This window comes from Microtus pennsylvanicus, chromosome 4, assembly GCF_037038515.1.
Source record: "Microtus pennsylvanicus isolate mMicPen1 chromosome 4, mMicPen1.hap1, whole genome shotgun sequence".
Taxonomy (NCBI): Eukaryota; Metazoa; Chordata; class Mammalia; order Rodentia; family Cricetidae; genus Microtus; species Microtus pennsylvanicus.
The window spans coordinates 51,816,566-51,832,586 of NC_134582.1; the positions used below are offsets into that span (position 1 = coordinate 51,816,566).

Consider the following 16,021-nt stretch of genomic DNA (forward strand, 5'->3'; position numbering starts at 1 on the left):
TTATCATTCCTTTTTACAAATAGGTCTGGTTATTTTCTGAAGTGACGAGTTACAAAATATTATAAATAACAAGCTATCAAACACAGAAGCATTACTACGGTGGGCTATACAGAGTCAGATTTCCACCAGTCACTGGTCACACTGTCTTCATTAACCAATGTATAATTTCACTATCTGCATGTTTGTGTTTAAAGGCAACTTGTTTGATAAATGTTTTCAATATGAAGTGCTGAACTATTATAAAACAGCACTATAACTCTTGCCTGAAGGAAGGCCATCTAACACAAGCATTTCCCCAGTAAGGCATATGTCAACCTTCTTATACTTATAAGCACCTACTAGTACAGCATTGAAGTGCTACATTTGGAAGGCATTTCAAACAGGGAAAATCCAACAAAAGTCAGAAATGGGTAAAAAAAGACTATAGGAAAGTCATTTGTTTAGCATATAATATCTGAAGCAAGAAGACAGAGACTTGTCTTGTTTGGCATCACTGGCAATATACATGTTGGGCACTGTATATTCATTTTGGCATTGTTCAGGTTTATGCCTTAGTTACTGTGGTAAACACCACAACCAGAACTACAAGGGTTTACTTCATCTTACAGGTTCCAAACTGTCTTCATGGAAAGTCTAGGCAAGAACTCAAGGCATAGCCTTAAGCAGCAACCATGGAGGAATGCTGTACTGATTTGTTCACACATTATAGTCCAAGGCATAAGAGCCATATGCTTTGACTTATCCCAGCAAGACCCACTTTCTGATACTAGGTTGTGTTGTAGTTTGATTTTTGGTGCCATGATAACACTCTGTCCAAGGCTAAGTTGGGAAGTAAAGAGTTTATTTCAGCTTACAGATTAACATCCATCATCAAATGAAGCCAACAAAGGAACTGAAGCAGAGGGCATGGGAGAATGCTGCATACTAACTTCCTCTGTCTGCTTCCCCAGGTGCCACTGTTAGACAGTTCAGGCCTATTGCTCCAGGGATGGCATTCTCCAGAGTGGACTGGGGCTTACCTGTGTTGATTTAAATGAGAATGTCCCCCATAGACTCACATATTTAATGCTTAGTACTCATTTGTTGGAATTGTTTAGGAAGGATGAAGAGGTATGGCCTCATTGGAGAATGTTTCACTTGGTGGGGGAGAAATGGGGATTGACTTTGAGCTTTCAAAACCCAATGCCATTCCCAGTTAGTTTTCTCTCTGCCTTGTGTTTGTGGATCAGACGTGTGTGTGAAGGGCGGTCATCACTTTTCTAAAGCTGTCTGTCATTTAGGGTCATCTCTGGAAGAACAAGGCACTGTGGAGGAGAAAGGGCATTATTCAGTGTTAAAGTTTCTACTTTAGACCTCATTCTGCTCCCCACCTCCTCTGTCCCATCTTACCTCATCTCTCAAACTTTTCAGAATCAGGCAGGCTGCTCGATAAAGAATAACACGGGGCACAGGGGAGTCTTTCCTGTTTATATTCCTTTTCTGTTCATCCTGCCTTCTTCTTGTAAGTTTATTCTTGCTAAATGAGCTGCGAGAACTCCAAACTTAATGCTTCTCGGAATCAACAGTAAAGAGTTCCGTGTTGCTGACAGTGTTTGGAGTTTTTACCTCTTTGGGAATACAGCCTTTTCCACAATGCTGATGCGTGGTTTTTTAGGCTGTGTTAGTTCTGTGAAGTTAGTTCTGAATGTTTTCGTAATATTCCCCTGGTAGTTAGAAGCGGGAAAAGATTTATTTTAAAGGGAAGAAAAATAGATCATTATTTCAGCCCCAGAGTCATAAGTTAAGAAAGGAAACTTGGAATGTGTTAGTACAATACTCTCAACTCAAACTCGAAACCACCCCAGGCTCTGCCCAGATCATTTCAGTTACAGAAGGGAGTTGCTGCTACAGTCATAGTTATATTGTTTTCTAAAAGGAAAAAAAGGCAATTTAACTTTAGACTCTATTATTCAAATATTTTCTACTCTGGAATTTGGAAATAAAGGCTTATGTATATCAAGTTTCTTCTAATTTCCGAATCATTTATGTGTAAACAATGAATTTCATTTCTGTGGTGTTTCATGCACCCCTTTTTATTGATGCATAGTTAATATGTCTTCGAATGTAAACAATTTTGCCTTTTAAAAATCATACAGTTGTAACACACAAAATATACTTAAAAGGTTCACTGATTTGCATGTTCCCTAAGAGTGTTCTTATCAAACTGTGTCCAACAATGTTTTCCCATAGAACATTAAAGAATCTATGTGGTATGTATTTTCTCATGGTACTATAAAAATACAGTATTACCAACAAGACCATCCATCCCCAAACAACTACATATTCGAGAATACATTTTAAAGTAGTGGTTCTCAACCTTCTTAATGCTGTGACTCTTTGATATAGTTCCTCATGTTGTGGAGACCCTCAATCATAAAATTATTTCGTTGCTACTTCATAACAGTAATTTTGCTGTTCTTATGAATCATAATGTAAATATCTGATATGCAACACCAACCATGACCCACAGGTTGAGAACCACTGTTTTTAAGGTATCATTACTATTTTGGATTAAAATTGCATATTCACATTTCAATGGGAAAATCAGACATATCAGTCAAGAAACATTCACCACTAAGTGGAGTAACTGTGGATGCTCTTAAAGCTAAAGCATGGTCTCTACAGAGTTGTGAGACATAAAATGTGAGATTAAGGGTGCAAATATGAGCTAGAAACATGGAGTCCCTACTTTCAATGTAAAGACACATGTACTTACATGTTTTCACAGTGCGCTGAAAAGTCCAGGATGTGAAAGCTGCCTATTTTTCTACCTTTACCAAACAGACAAAAATACTAATGTGAATGTGTTTGGAAACAATCTTTTGAAATAAAGACAAAGGACAAGAGCTCTAACCTAAGAAAAGTAGTAGGAAGATAGGCTCTTTTCCTCATCTGCATAGTAGCCATCAAGAATGACACAGTAGTTTATGACCAGGAAGTTCATGACTAATCCTCTTCTTCAAAGGAAATAGATGGTCCTGATGTCTGTCACCCTAGGAAGGCAACAGCACCAAAGATAGACAATCGGGAAAAGCTAGCCAAAATATACAAAACCCCAGCAGCTATCATCTTCGTATTTGGATTCAGAACCCACGTTGGTGGTGTCAAAACAACTGGCTTTGGCATGACCTATGAGTCTCTAGATTATGCAGAATGAGCTCAAACATAGACAGGCAAAACGTGGCCTTTATGAGTAGAAAAAGACTCCTTGAAAACAGCGAAAGGAACACAAGAACAGAATGAAGAAGGTCATGGGGCCCTCAAAGGCCAGCCAACGTTGGTGTTGGCAAAAAGCTAAAGGAGTAGATCTATGGTGACTTTATGTGCCATATCATGCAGACAATTTCCTAGAGAACAAATAAAGTAAAAGCTTAAAAGAAAAAAAAAGAAGTAGGAAGATAAGGGAAGGAGCCCATCAGGTGGGACATACATACACAACCCCCGTTTCTCTATTACACATAAACCTGAACTCCTTGTTAGAAAAGACTGAGGGTCAAGGATGTTGCACCCTTCTGTCTTCAGAACCAAGGACACATTAAGCATAAATTTTCACATCAAGAACTAGGAAAACTACAACCTAAATGAGGAAAGAAAACAGATAAGAACATTGCCACAAATAGTATGTTTAAAAGCCTGACAAAGAATTTAAAGCAGCTGCCATTGAATGTTTTGATTATGAGTTCTCTTGAAATAAATAAAAACATGTAAAACCCCAGCAAAGAAGAAAACATCTAAAAGAAATCAATGGAACAAAATATTAGAAATAAAAGACGCGATTAACAGGCATGAAAGCTTAATACATAGATTCAGAAGCAGCAAAAAGAATCTGTATCTGAGGGCAAGTCAAGAGAGTATGCCTTACTTGACCGAAGAGAAATGTACTGCAAAGATTTGAGTATCAGAGATCTGGAATAATTTCTAAAGCTTTAGAATTTCCTAAAGAGTAGAGAGTAAAGAGTTGTTCAGAGAAATAGGGACAGGCATGTCCTTAAAGTTGGTGATAGATGTAAGTAATGTAGATTAAAAATCTGAACCTATCCCAAATAAGGAGGTCTGCAGCATCGCCTCCTCTCATGACTATAGGAACCAGAGCTAAAAGAGTTACTAGCTTCTGGGTTGCAGAGCACACTAAGGTATGCTTTCCTGTGTTACCTGAAACAATCTGTGGCTGGAACTGAAAAAAAAAGTAAATAGATGAAAATGCCTTTCTGTGGGATGAAACACATGTGTCAAAAGAAGTCAAGATAAATATATAAACAAGCGTTTGCTGTACCTCCACTTACTTCCCCTGTTCTGGATCACAGTGTTTTCTGAGCCTCAGCAATCTTGAGTATTAAAGCACCTCCACTTCTTCCATTTTGTTTTAAACATCTCCTCTTGTTGTCTTGAATTAGCACAAGCAGTTACCTCATTCTTGTCATTAATGAATCTTGCACAAGGCATCATGTTCCAGTGGCTGTGGTCTGAACCTTTGTGCTGCGTGGCTAAACACGCTTTTCTTCTCTACTTTAGCACATTCTTTATTCTCTTATTTCACTCATAAGGATATACGCTTCTCCTTTTGCTCAAATTTCATATTCTAGCTTGATTGTTTCCCCTGTTTTCCTCCTAAACAATAACCATTAATGACACTGTTCAAATGGAACACCCTTTTCATAAAGTGCCATAATTTGGGCTCACATAAATCAAGATTAACAGGCTGTGTCATAGCAACACACATCAGTCATCTAAGGAATCTATTTCTTGTTTCACTGGGGTCTTCAGGGATCCCCATAATCACTCTGGGATTAGCTCTAAGGACCAATGGCAGTTCTGAATACCCCCAAATATAAGCCAAACAGCACTCTACCATCCAATTAATTCTTGCCATGTAGATGCAGAAAATACTTTTTTTGAAATTTTAAAATTCTCTTTTAATTATATATATCAGGGAAAAACTGTTAGATGCATAAAAATCATACTCAATGAATTGTATAAAATGATAGTTTATGAAGCCAGAAGAGATATTTTCTATGGGAGTCACCAGATCTATCTTTGTGCTTTGAGAGTGGCCCAGATTTCTTCTTTATCTTCCAGAAGGGTCATTATGTCACTGTGTGGAATAAATTGTTGTTCATTTGTTTTATTTTGCTTTTCTCTTGTTCTTGGGAAAACCAAAACCAAAACCAAACAAACAAAACCACTAGCTGACCAATTTTATGTACTTCAAGGTTCATACATTTTAATTTCAATATAATCATTTTTTATTGGTCTCCCTACCAATACACACATTTTGTCTATATTGTGTCTGAATGACTCTATAGACCAGTATTGTGTCTGGATGTGTAGTCCCTTTTGGTTTGTTTGTTTTTTATATTAGATATTTTTATTGAATTAAAATGAAAAGTAAACAGTTGATACTTGCTTTTGACTACTTATTTTTCTTTTTTAAATTTATTTAACATTTTACATTCCATTCATAGTTCTCTTCTGCATCCTCTATTCCCCCAACCCCAACTTTCCTCCCTAATCTAACCCCATCTGCTCCTCCCAATGGGTAAGGGCTCCCATGTGAAGGCAAAAAAAGTCTGGTCCATTAAGTTGGGGCAGGCCCAAGCCCCTCCTCACTTTGTTAAGTTTAAGCATGGCATTCCACCATAGGGAATGGGCTCCAATAAGCTAGCTCATGCACCAGGGATCGATCCTGGTCCTATTGGCCAGGGGTCACTCAGGTAGTCCAAGTTTTTTTTTATTTATTAAAGATTTCTGCCTCCTCCCTGCCACCGCCTCCCATTTCCCTCCCCCTCCCCAGATCAAGTCCCCCTCCCTCGTCTGCCCAAAGAGCAATCAGGGTTCCCTGCCCTGTGGGAAGTCCAAGGACCACCCACCTCCATCCAGGTCTAGTAAGGTGAGCATCCAAACTGCCTAGGCTCCCACAAAGCCAGTATGTGCAGTAGGATCAAAAACCCATTGCCATTGTTCTTGAGTTCTCAGTAGTCCTCATTGTCCGGTAGTCCAAGTTTTATCACTGTCTTCCACATACAGAGGGCCAAGTTCGGTCTGATGGAGGCTCCACAGCTGTTGGTCTAGAGTTCATGAGTTTCCACAAGTTTGGTTCAGCTGTCTTGTAGATTTCTCCATCATGATCTTGGCCTCCCTTGTTCATATATTCCTTCCTCCACTTGTCCAATTGAATTCCTGGAACTTGGCCTCGTTCTTGGCTGTGGATCGCTGATGCAGACAATATTAAAGTACTATTTAATATGCTTCAACATTGAAATGTTGGGAAGATAAACAAAGAAAAACAACGAATTAAAGCCATACTGGGGGAAGTTTGTCTCAGTGGGTTAATATTTCCTTTATTTAGAAGAGAAGATAGAAGTCAAGCCCTTCCCAACACCCTCAGTTCAAAGACGGAAAGTATGACACGAACAAAAGAATCATTCAGTTTGTCAAATGATACATTCAGAAGAAGGTGATACGTTATTTAAATTGTATTTCTAAGAAATCTTGAGAAACTAGTAACCCACTCTTTTATCTCCTACTGCTGAGACTGAGTGAGATAAGGACTCTCTTTCAAGCTCCTGGGCACGTCAACACCTGTTAACATCTCCTTTGCTACCCTTGTCAACACATGGGAGTAGATGAGAGAAGGTGCTTAACTCGTGTCAGAGGGCAGTTGTGAGAGCTACATATCTATATTATGAAGGACTACATGTCTATATTAAATATTGGTACCCTGCTGGGGACCTGCTTCAGCAACAAGGAGTTGAGGTCCGAAAGAGGATGCGTGGAGTCAGTGGGGAGGGGGAAGGAGCCACACTATCCAAGGGTAAATCAGGATGGCTGCCAGGCGCCTTTAATTGAGAAAAGATTACACCTTTTATACAGTAGGATTAAATAGGAGACAAGGGACTTGTGATCTGGGGTTTGACTTGAGACCAGGAGTTGAGGTAGCTAGCACTGACCTTGACAATAGGCACCAGTTTTTCTTACTAGAGATAAAAAGACTGGTTGCTTTATCAAGCAGGAACTTTCCTCAAGCTCCCCAGGGAAATGAAGACCTTTATCCAAATGCCTGACCTTGGGAATACTACAGTTTCTTAGTCTTACTATATGGACCTGTTCCCCTCATAATTCTCCTAAAAGGGAAGGTTGTGATATCTTACTCTTTTCCCATTGTACTGTACCATTCTGATTTCTCAGTATTTATTAACTGAACTCTTGCCTTTCATGGCCTCAGGCTCTGGATCTGGATTGTAGGCATTTCATCCTGGGGATCAGGTGTGTCTAGTGAATCTCTAACTTTCCTGACCTTGGTATAATTAGGCGGGCACAATGGAATTCCTGGTTCCACGGTGGTGGGGATTTTTTCCCAAAGAATTATTTTGTTTAGAGAGGCTAACATTGTACACATTTTTACCCTTTACCAAAGCCCACAAAAAGTTTCCCAAAGGGAAAGGCATTGATATTGAGAATCATTAAAAATGAAAATAAAGGGTGCTGGAGAAGTGTGGTCTGCAGTGTTGAAATGCTGGAACTTTGTCACACATCCATGGTCACCATGTGGTCCATACCAGTACATAGTTCTACTCTTCTGTCACTCCTTTGGACAGAAATGATGGAATTTTTTCCATTCTTCAACCAGGAGCCATTAGAAGAGGAAGACTAACTGGACTCAAGAACCTTTCATCTCCCAGGTATGAGGGAGTTATGGCAATACAGAGCGCTGGATTTTTATTTTCATTTTATTTCTCAAAAAACCCTTTCTTTTCTCCTTTAGAGGAAACTGACATAAAATACTGTTTTCAGTTAATGCGCAAGGAAGGCCTAAAGAGAATGGAAAGGCTCTCGTGGAACACCTGCAAGGCTATCACCTAGGATGGCCAAGCTTGTGAGCAGATGCCACGCAAACCCAGGCCAGCCTTGGACAGGGCTTAGCAGCCCAAAGCAGCTAGTGGCTCTTCCTCACGATGACCCCAGTTCAGAAGGGAAGGTGATTATACACACATTTTTTTTTTTGCCTCAAAAGTCATGGAAGAGTGCATTTTGAAGTTGTTTCTAACAAGCAAGACTGAGAAAAAGGCAGGTAGGCTTAGCTATAAATAGTTCCCAGTTGTTCGTAGCATCTCGCTCCTTCCATTATAATGACAGGCCATAACATCACCACATTTTGATTTACATGAAGGATTTTCCTCAAATCACATGAGAAAGAGTATATATTTTGTATTTAGACATAAAACCTAGGAGGGGAATGGAAGAAAAAAATCAATATTTGGTAATAGAACTCTTGGGTTCATTATTAAATAAAACGGGGAGAAATGTCATAAAACTACATCACTGGATTGGAAGCTTTCTGATGAAAAATGTCGAAAGCCATCAAGGCTGCCTGCAACATATCCTCCTCTGAAGACTTCCTGAAACAACAGCCTGTGTTTTCCTTGAAGTTTCCCAAGAAAAGTCTACTGGTCCTAGCAATGATAGATAGCATTTAAGTTATTCTTTGTAAAATCTAAACATGGCCACCCAAAATTTCTTCTTTACATCTTTAAATGTCAGTATGGAGGTATGAAGGCCATAGCTATTGTGAGTCATAGCATTTAATTTTATTGCATTTTGATGACTTCAAGAAGAAACCTGTACCCAGTACCAGTTACTCATCTGTTCCTTCCCTCGTTCTCTGAAAATCATAAATCTACTTAAAAATAGATTTATCTATTGTGGATTTTTAATACTTTTTGAATCAGGTGATATGGACTAACTTAGTTCATATGGGCTGCTACAGAATATAAACAGTGTATGTACCTTATAAACAAAAGAAGTCACTGTCTCATCGCTCTAGAGGCTGAGAAGCACTACGGGCACTAGCTGATTTGGTTCCCGAGCCTCCTCTCTATCAAATGGCAAGGTTTGCTGGGTGGTACTGGCACAAGCCTTTAATTCCAACACTCGGGAGGCAGAGGCAGGCGGATCTCTGTGAGTTTGAGGCTAGCCTGGTCTACAAGAGCTAGTTCCAGGACAGACTCCAAACCTACAGAGAAACCCTGTCTCGAAAGCAAAACAAAACAAAACAAAAGCCAAAAAACAAAGCAAAACAACAACAACAAAAGTAACCAAATGGCAAGGTTTGATGCCGTGGCTCTACAGGGTGAAAAGGACAGAAGTCTTGAGGTCCTCCTTTTGAGCACTAATCTCACTCATGAGCATGAACCAGTCACCTTCCAGGGACCTGACCACTGAAACCCATCACGCTGTGGGGTAGTATTTCAAGTGATAAATTTGGATGGTGTTCTATCTTGATTCCTAGTGCTGTGATAAACAACACTATGACTGAAATTAGAGAGCAAAGGGTTGGGTTGCAGATTACAGTCTATCATCAAGAGAACTCAGGATAGGAAACTAGGAGCAGAGGCCATGGAGGGGTGCCACTTACTGACTTGCTCAGCCTAGTTTTGTTGTGATATGAGCGGTGGGCTGCGTCCCGCCACCCAGCTAGCTTTACCAGAAATAATTACACGGAAACTGTATTCTTTTAAACACTGCCTGGCCCATTAGTTCCAGCCTCTTATTGGATAGTTCTTACATATTGATCTAACCCATTTCTAATAATCCGTGTAGCCCACGAGGTGGCTTACCAGGTAGGATCTTAACCTGCGTCTGTGTCTGGCGGGAGAATCATGGCGAATGCCTGACTCGGCTTCTTTCTCCCAGCATTCTGTTCTGTTTACTCTACCTACCTAATTTTCTGTCCTATCAGGCCACACAGTTTTCTTTATTAGTTAACCAATGAAAGCAACAGATAAGATACAAGACCCACCTCCACCATAGTTTCTTATAGCACCCAGGACCACTTGCCCTGGGATGGCCCCACCTGCAAAGGGATGGCCCCTCCCACGTCAATCACCAATCAAGAAAATGCCCCTATAGACTTGTGGACAGCAAGTCTGATGAAGGAGTTAATTAGTTGTGGTTTCTTCCTCCTACAGAGTTCTAGTTAGTGTCAGATTGACAAAACTAACCAACTCAGGTGGGAAGGGAATTCGAATTCAAAACAATTCTTTGTGTCAAACTTCTTATGATAAATACCATATTTTCAGTTTGATTAAAGCCATATGTGTCAGTATTCAACTGCTTTTGGTGATGAAATGATGTACTGGCTTGAACCTACTACATTTGTTTATTCACTCAACAAAGTTGGCATTTGAGTTGCCTGATCTCTGGCTATTGTAAGCAGGCTGCTACAGTCAATGACATGCAAGACTTAGTGCGCATGTGTGGTTCTAGTTGTTTGGGGAATATTCCCAGGACTGGAATTGCTGAGCAATAGGGTAAATGTATACTTAACTGTACCCGCACAAAATAAAGGCAATGCAGATATCAAAGAATATTTAACACTTTAATGTTAAACTTACAGAACCAAAGTTCCAGCGTAGTACAGGTAGGGAGGAAAAAAAAGGGGCGAGCCGCCTCTCCGCGCACCATTTATTGGCAGGCATTCGCCTGAGGCAAACCCCGCCCTCTAAAGGGGGCTGGCTTAACCCCTTCACTTAACTTTTGGGGAACTGTGTACCTGTTTTCCCAAATGACTATACCACTTACATGCCATGTGATGATTAGTTTTTTTTTAATTCCTTTTAACTTTTATAGATTCTTTGTGGATTACACATCATACATTCTGATCCCACTCATCTCCTGATCCCCTCATATTTGCCCTCTGCCCTTTTGTGACCATCTCCTGAAACAAAATTTAAAAGGAAAACCAAAACCAATCCAAATCAAACCAAGATAAACCAAACAAATAAAAAAAAAGAATTTTGTCATAGAAGCTGCAGTGTGGCCCATCGAGTCACACAGTTTACCCTTGAGTCCATTCATCTTTAACTTGCAAGTGTGCATTGCCATGAGCCACTGGTCTGGCTCGAGACCTCTGTCTCTGTTACGTCACCAATAACAGGCTCTCACTAGGACTCCTCTTGATATCCTGTTGTCCTGTCTGGGCTCCAACAATTCATAAATGAGGTGAATGTTGGAGGTGCTAGGACTCCGGATTCAGATATGGTCCTCAGCAGCAATCCAGCCTGTCTACCATCATGGCCCCAGGCGATCGTGTGGGTCACTCAGATCGTCACGGCCCCCTAGGCAGTGCAGCCCTCAGATACCAACGTGCACTACAGGCCTTTACACAGCCCTCAGGTGACAACTAATTTTTTAATTCGCAATTTCCCACAATCTGAGAAGAGAATCTCAGTGGAGGAATTGTTTAGCTGACTGTCCTGCAAATATGTCTGTAAGGGATTATTATCTTGATTGTTGATTGATGCAGGAAAACCCAGAGCAGGACACTGCTTTATTATTTGAGATTTTGATTGTGTTAGAGCAAGGAAAGCTCACTGAGCACTAAGAGAGCTGGCAAACAAGCAAGCAAGGATCCCTGTATTTTTGTCTCTCTGCTCCTGACTGTGGATGTGATGTGACTAGCTTCTTGAGTTCCTGCCTTGATTTCCCCTCAGTAATGGACTGGAACTTGGAACTGTAATCCAAATAACCCCCCCTCTATCCCTCTTCCCCCTTTCTTTTTGTCTGTCCCTTCCTTCCTTCCTTCCTTCCTTCCTTCCTTCCTTCCTTCCTTCCTTCCTTCCTTCCTTTCCTTCCTTCCTTCCTTCCTTCCTTCCTTCCTTCCTTCTTTCTTTCTTTCTTTCTTTCTTTCTTTCTTTCTTTCTTTCTTTCTTTCTTTCTTTCTCTTTTTGTGAGACAGGGTTTAACTATATAGCTTTCGAGCCTGTCTTGGTACTCACTCTGTGGCCTTGAATTCACAGAGATCCACCTGAGTACTGGGACTAGGGGCATGTGCCATCATTGCCCAGCTAATTCCCCCCCCCCTTTTTTCCTTTTGTCTTTTTTGGTTTTTTGATACAGCGTTTCTCTGTAGCTTTAGAGCCTGTCCTGGAATTAGCTCTTGTAGACCAGGTTGGCCTTGAACTCACAGATATCCACCTGCCTCCGCCTCTGACTTCTTAAGCTTCCCTTTCTTAGGTGACTCTTTGTTGTCATCAGAGTGTTTCTCACAGCAGTACAAAGGGGACTAAAACACATGGTGAAGGATGCTTCACTTTTTGAGAACCACTTACTGATATTTCAAAAAAAAAAAAGCTGTACTGCTATGTGTTCCTAGACCCCATATGAGGTTCCAGACTGCCCCATCTGACACAATTTGGTGTTTTCTTTGTAGACATAGTAGTAGCTGGGACATTAGTTTTTTATTTCCATGGAGACTAATAAAATTGAGTGTTCTTTTATATGTTCCTTTGTTACTTGTATATGAATCACACTATATTTTTATATAAAGAAATGTCTACTCACTTCCCTGATTTTCAAAATGGTTTTTAAATGCAGAGTTTAACCACCATTGATGTATTCTTGAATCAAAAGACATGATTTGCAAATGTTTTCTCTGATTCCAAGTGTTGCCATTTCCCTTTCTTGATGGTGTCTGTTAGAACACAGGTTTTAAATTTTGATGAAATTTATTTTATTTCTCCCTTTTCTCTGACACCAGTGGTGTGTCTAAAAAAATGTTGCCTGGTTCAAGGCCACAAAAATTTTACATCCAGAATAAATTCATTCTCTAGGAGATTTGTTTCTAGCTCCGACTCTGGTCTGCGGTCTGTTTTGAATTACACTTTCCTTTGGGTGAGATATCAATTCAACATCGTTCCTTTGCCTGATAATATCAAAGTGTCCCAGTATCATTCGTTGAAAATATTACTCTTCTCAGAATGTGCCGGCACCTTGGTTGGAAATCAGGTAACCATAAGAACCAACGTGGATTTCTAGAATCCCAGACCTATTACTTGGACGTGCATGGTCACTCTAAAGCCAGTACCACACTGATGTATCACACTGTCTTGGAGCTGTTCACTTTGTAATATTCCTTCCTTGAGATGATTTCTTCCTCTTTCAGAGAGACTGGTTACTTGGCATGTGCCAGCATTATAGATTTGCCAAATAGTGTTTCAGAATCACTGTGTTGAAGGGAGCTTGGTGGTTTGGCGTCTCAGGCAAACCTTTTAGCAGATGGTGACTCTAAACTCCAGAGTCTTCTCTACCAGATGTGTTTCTTGGGGTTTCCTGTGTCTGAAGCTGTGGGTTTAAGAGACCCTGCCTGTGTGCCTCTCTGCCACAATTGCCTCAACTTTGTTTGAAGGGGATCAGATATCAGGATCTGTGTACTTCTGCCTGATGCTGTTCCTAAGCAAACAATCATCTCAATTGTATTATGTATTATTCTGTGTTTTTGAGTTTTCTCAGCACCACTACAACAAAGCACTACACTTTCTCATTTCAACATTATTGTTTTAAAATTTACTCAATTAGATTCATGTAGTTTTGTGTTGTTCATTTGTCTGTTCTATTATAATCCATGTGAGCACACTCTTTCATGCATTTATTATTTAGAAAGGTATTTAAGATTTTTCCTTTTATAAGCAATATTGTATGTGCGTCCTCATGTTTACAGGTAGCGGTGTTTCTGCTGACGACATGTATCTGGGAAGCAACTGTGGCATCCGTCTTCCTTCACTAGATATTGAAAACTGTTACCCAAACATCTTCACAGGGCCCTTGTTTCTAACAACCACGCTAGCATTGCTTTTGTTGTCTTCTTCATTTCCACCATTCTGATAGCTATGTAACACAATCTTTTTATTCAATTCTCATGTGCCTGATCACCAGCAAGACTTTTAAAAGTGAACGTTTGCTTCCCTTCCTGCTACCACATGTTTAAAACGATACATTGCCGAGTAGTGTGGGGTTTTCCTTACAGCACAAAATTGCTAATTCTTATTTAGCTTGAGGTTAAATATGACTCTCTAAAGGGCCATTTCTTCCTGCTGCTGCAACTGTAGCTTCTGCTGTCCCCATAGCCACCTTCACTACAGCTGCAACAAGCAGTTACTCTGTGCCTGTTATTTGAATTCTCACGAGAAACTTTCAGAGATATGGAGCTTAGGAGTAGAGGTGTTTGAGCTTTCAGTTTTCTCTTTAATTTCGGAGTATTTGTACATATACTTGGGCATGGTATCTATGCTTGACTACAGAACCCACCTCTATACATAGGCTTCAGGGGATGCCTTATATTTGTAGTGTGTTTTCATTCTAATTGTGACTATTCACTGAAGTCAAGTGTGGCATCATGTTGATGCTCAGAAAGTTTCTGATGTTTGGACTTCAGACTTTTAGGTGAAGGATGTTCAGTAAATATAATATTTAACATTTATTTATTTTTGTGTGTGGTATACATGTCCATATATGTTCATGTAGTATCGGTATGTTTGCAAGGTCCACACATACACATGGAATCATCATTGGATATGTTCCTCAATCCGATCTCCATCTTGTTGTGTGAGACAGGCTTTCTGAATGAATTTTGGGCTCACTTACTCAGCTAGACTAGATAGCCAGAAAGCTCCAGGCATTCTTTTGTTTCTACCTCCTCAATTCTGAAATTACAGGGTCTTAGAGCCATGACTTTGTACACGAGTACTGGGATTCTGAACTCAGTTATTGATGTTTGCAAAACAAGTGCTAACAGGAAACCACAATCCCAACTTCCTTTTTATAATTAATGAATTCGTGATAGCGAGGCATGATCTCAGACTGGTCTTGTGTATCCTAGGAAGAAGCCCTTCATGGAGTTAGACCCCCAACTCTTTTTTCGTTTCCCTTGTATTTTGAGAGAAGGTCTCACAGAACTTCCAGGCAGACCTGGATTATGATCTGTAGCCCATGCAGTCCTTGAATCCCGAGGTCCGCCTGCCTCAGCATTTCATACAATAGATTTTCATCACAAGGCTTTGACAGATAACTTTCACCTTAAAGATAGGAAAACCAAGGTGGAAAGGGATTGATGTTCCTACAGTTACATTCTTCTAAAAAAAAGTAGTTAGTTTTCAATGCTAAATTATTAAGATCACTATCCCCAAGACCTTTGTGTCTATTAAGATCTCTCTCTCTCTCTCATTATTTTCTCCACATTTATTGTGCTGCTCTCACTGACTCAGCAACTTTTCAAATTTATATCAGAAATATTTCAAGTTTTCCATTTTTAAGTACATTAAGGTAATTGGGGTTTCTTAACCATACTCTTGGGGTTTTGTCTTATAGCTCTTCATTATTGTCAGTGATGAGTCATTTAGTCTATAATTTGAAATTGTATCTTGGAGAGTGAATTATGTCAACTAACTCAGGAGACTGAGTCTGTGTCTCCGTAGGTAGTGTCAGTGACTACATCTGAAGGCTTCCTGAAAACATTCAGAATTTCCATTGTGTAGTCTCTGCATGTTGAAGTAGAATCTCAACTAGTCTAAACTGCCATACTGTTCTAGAAACTGTGTTGTCGCTTACGGGATATTTTATGCATAAAATAATTGCTACTTGATTGGTGGCTTGTTCTGGCACTTTAGGTAGTGATAGCAATCTGGGCTAATTTGTCTTTCTTTATCTAGCCTATTCAACCATCATGCATTTAACCCCCATCATGTGGCAGGTATTTTGCTTGGCCCTGGGGTAATTATGTGGCATCTAATACTTAATGAGTTAGTGGTATAGGTGCCTCGAGTACATCTTATCCAGCCTCTGAGACAGCAACTGGCCCAGTTTTACAAATGAGGAAACTGGAGTTTAAGAAATTAGACAATAGGCTCAAGGCTACAAAATTTGTGAGTGCTGAGCACTTGATCAATTACACAGTAAGCAGTTGCTAGTTAGGCTAAATTAATGTGCTGGGATACCTTTGTTAGAGTCTTAAAGGAAAGAACAAAAGAGGAAAAAAGAGGTGCCACCAGGATAGATGAGGGAAAAGAGGTCTGACTTGACCATCTGAATCTGATGCTCTGGGAAATCTTAGGCTTCTGGAAGATGCCTAACCCAACATTAGAGATGTTGGAGATCAAGAGTTGAGGGAGAAAAGAGTAAGCTTAAAAATTTGCCTGTAACAAGACATTTA

General features: G+C 40.0%; 1 pseudogene; it reads left to right on the top strand.

Annotated features, from left to right (window-relative positions):
- The first annotated feature begins 2,981 nt into the window (after positions 1–2,981).
- Positions 2,982–3,345, top strand: LOC142848683 (small ribosomal subunit protein eS24-like; annotated as a pseudogene).
- Positions 3,346–16,021: the final 12,676 nt, after the last annotated feature.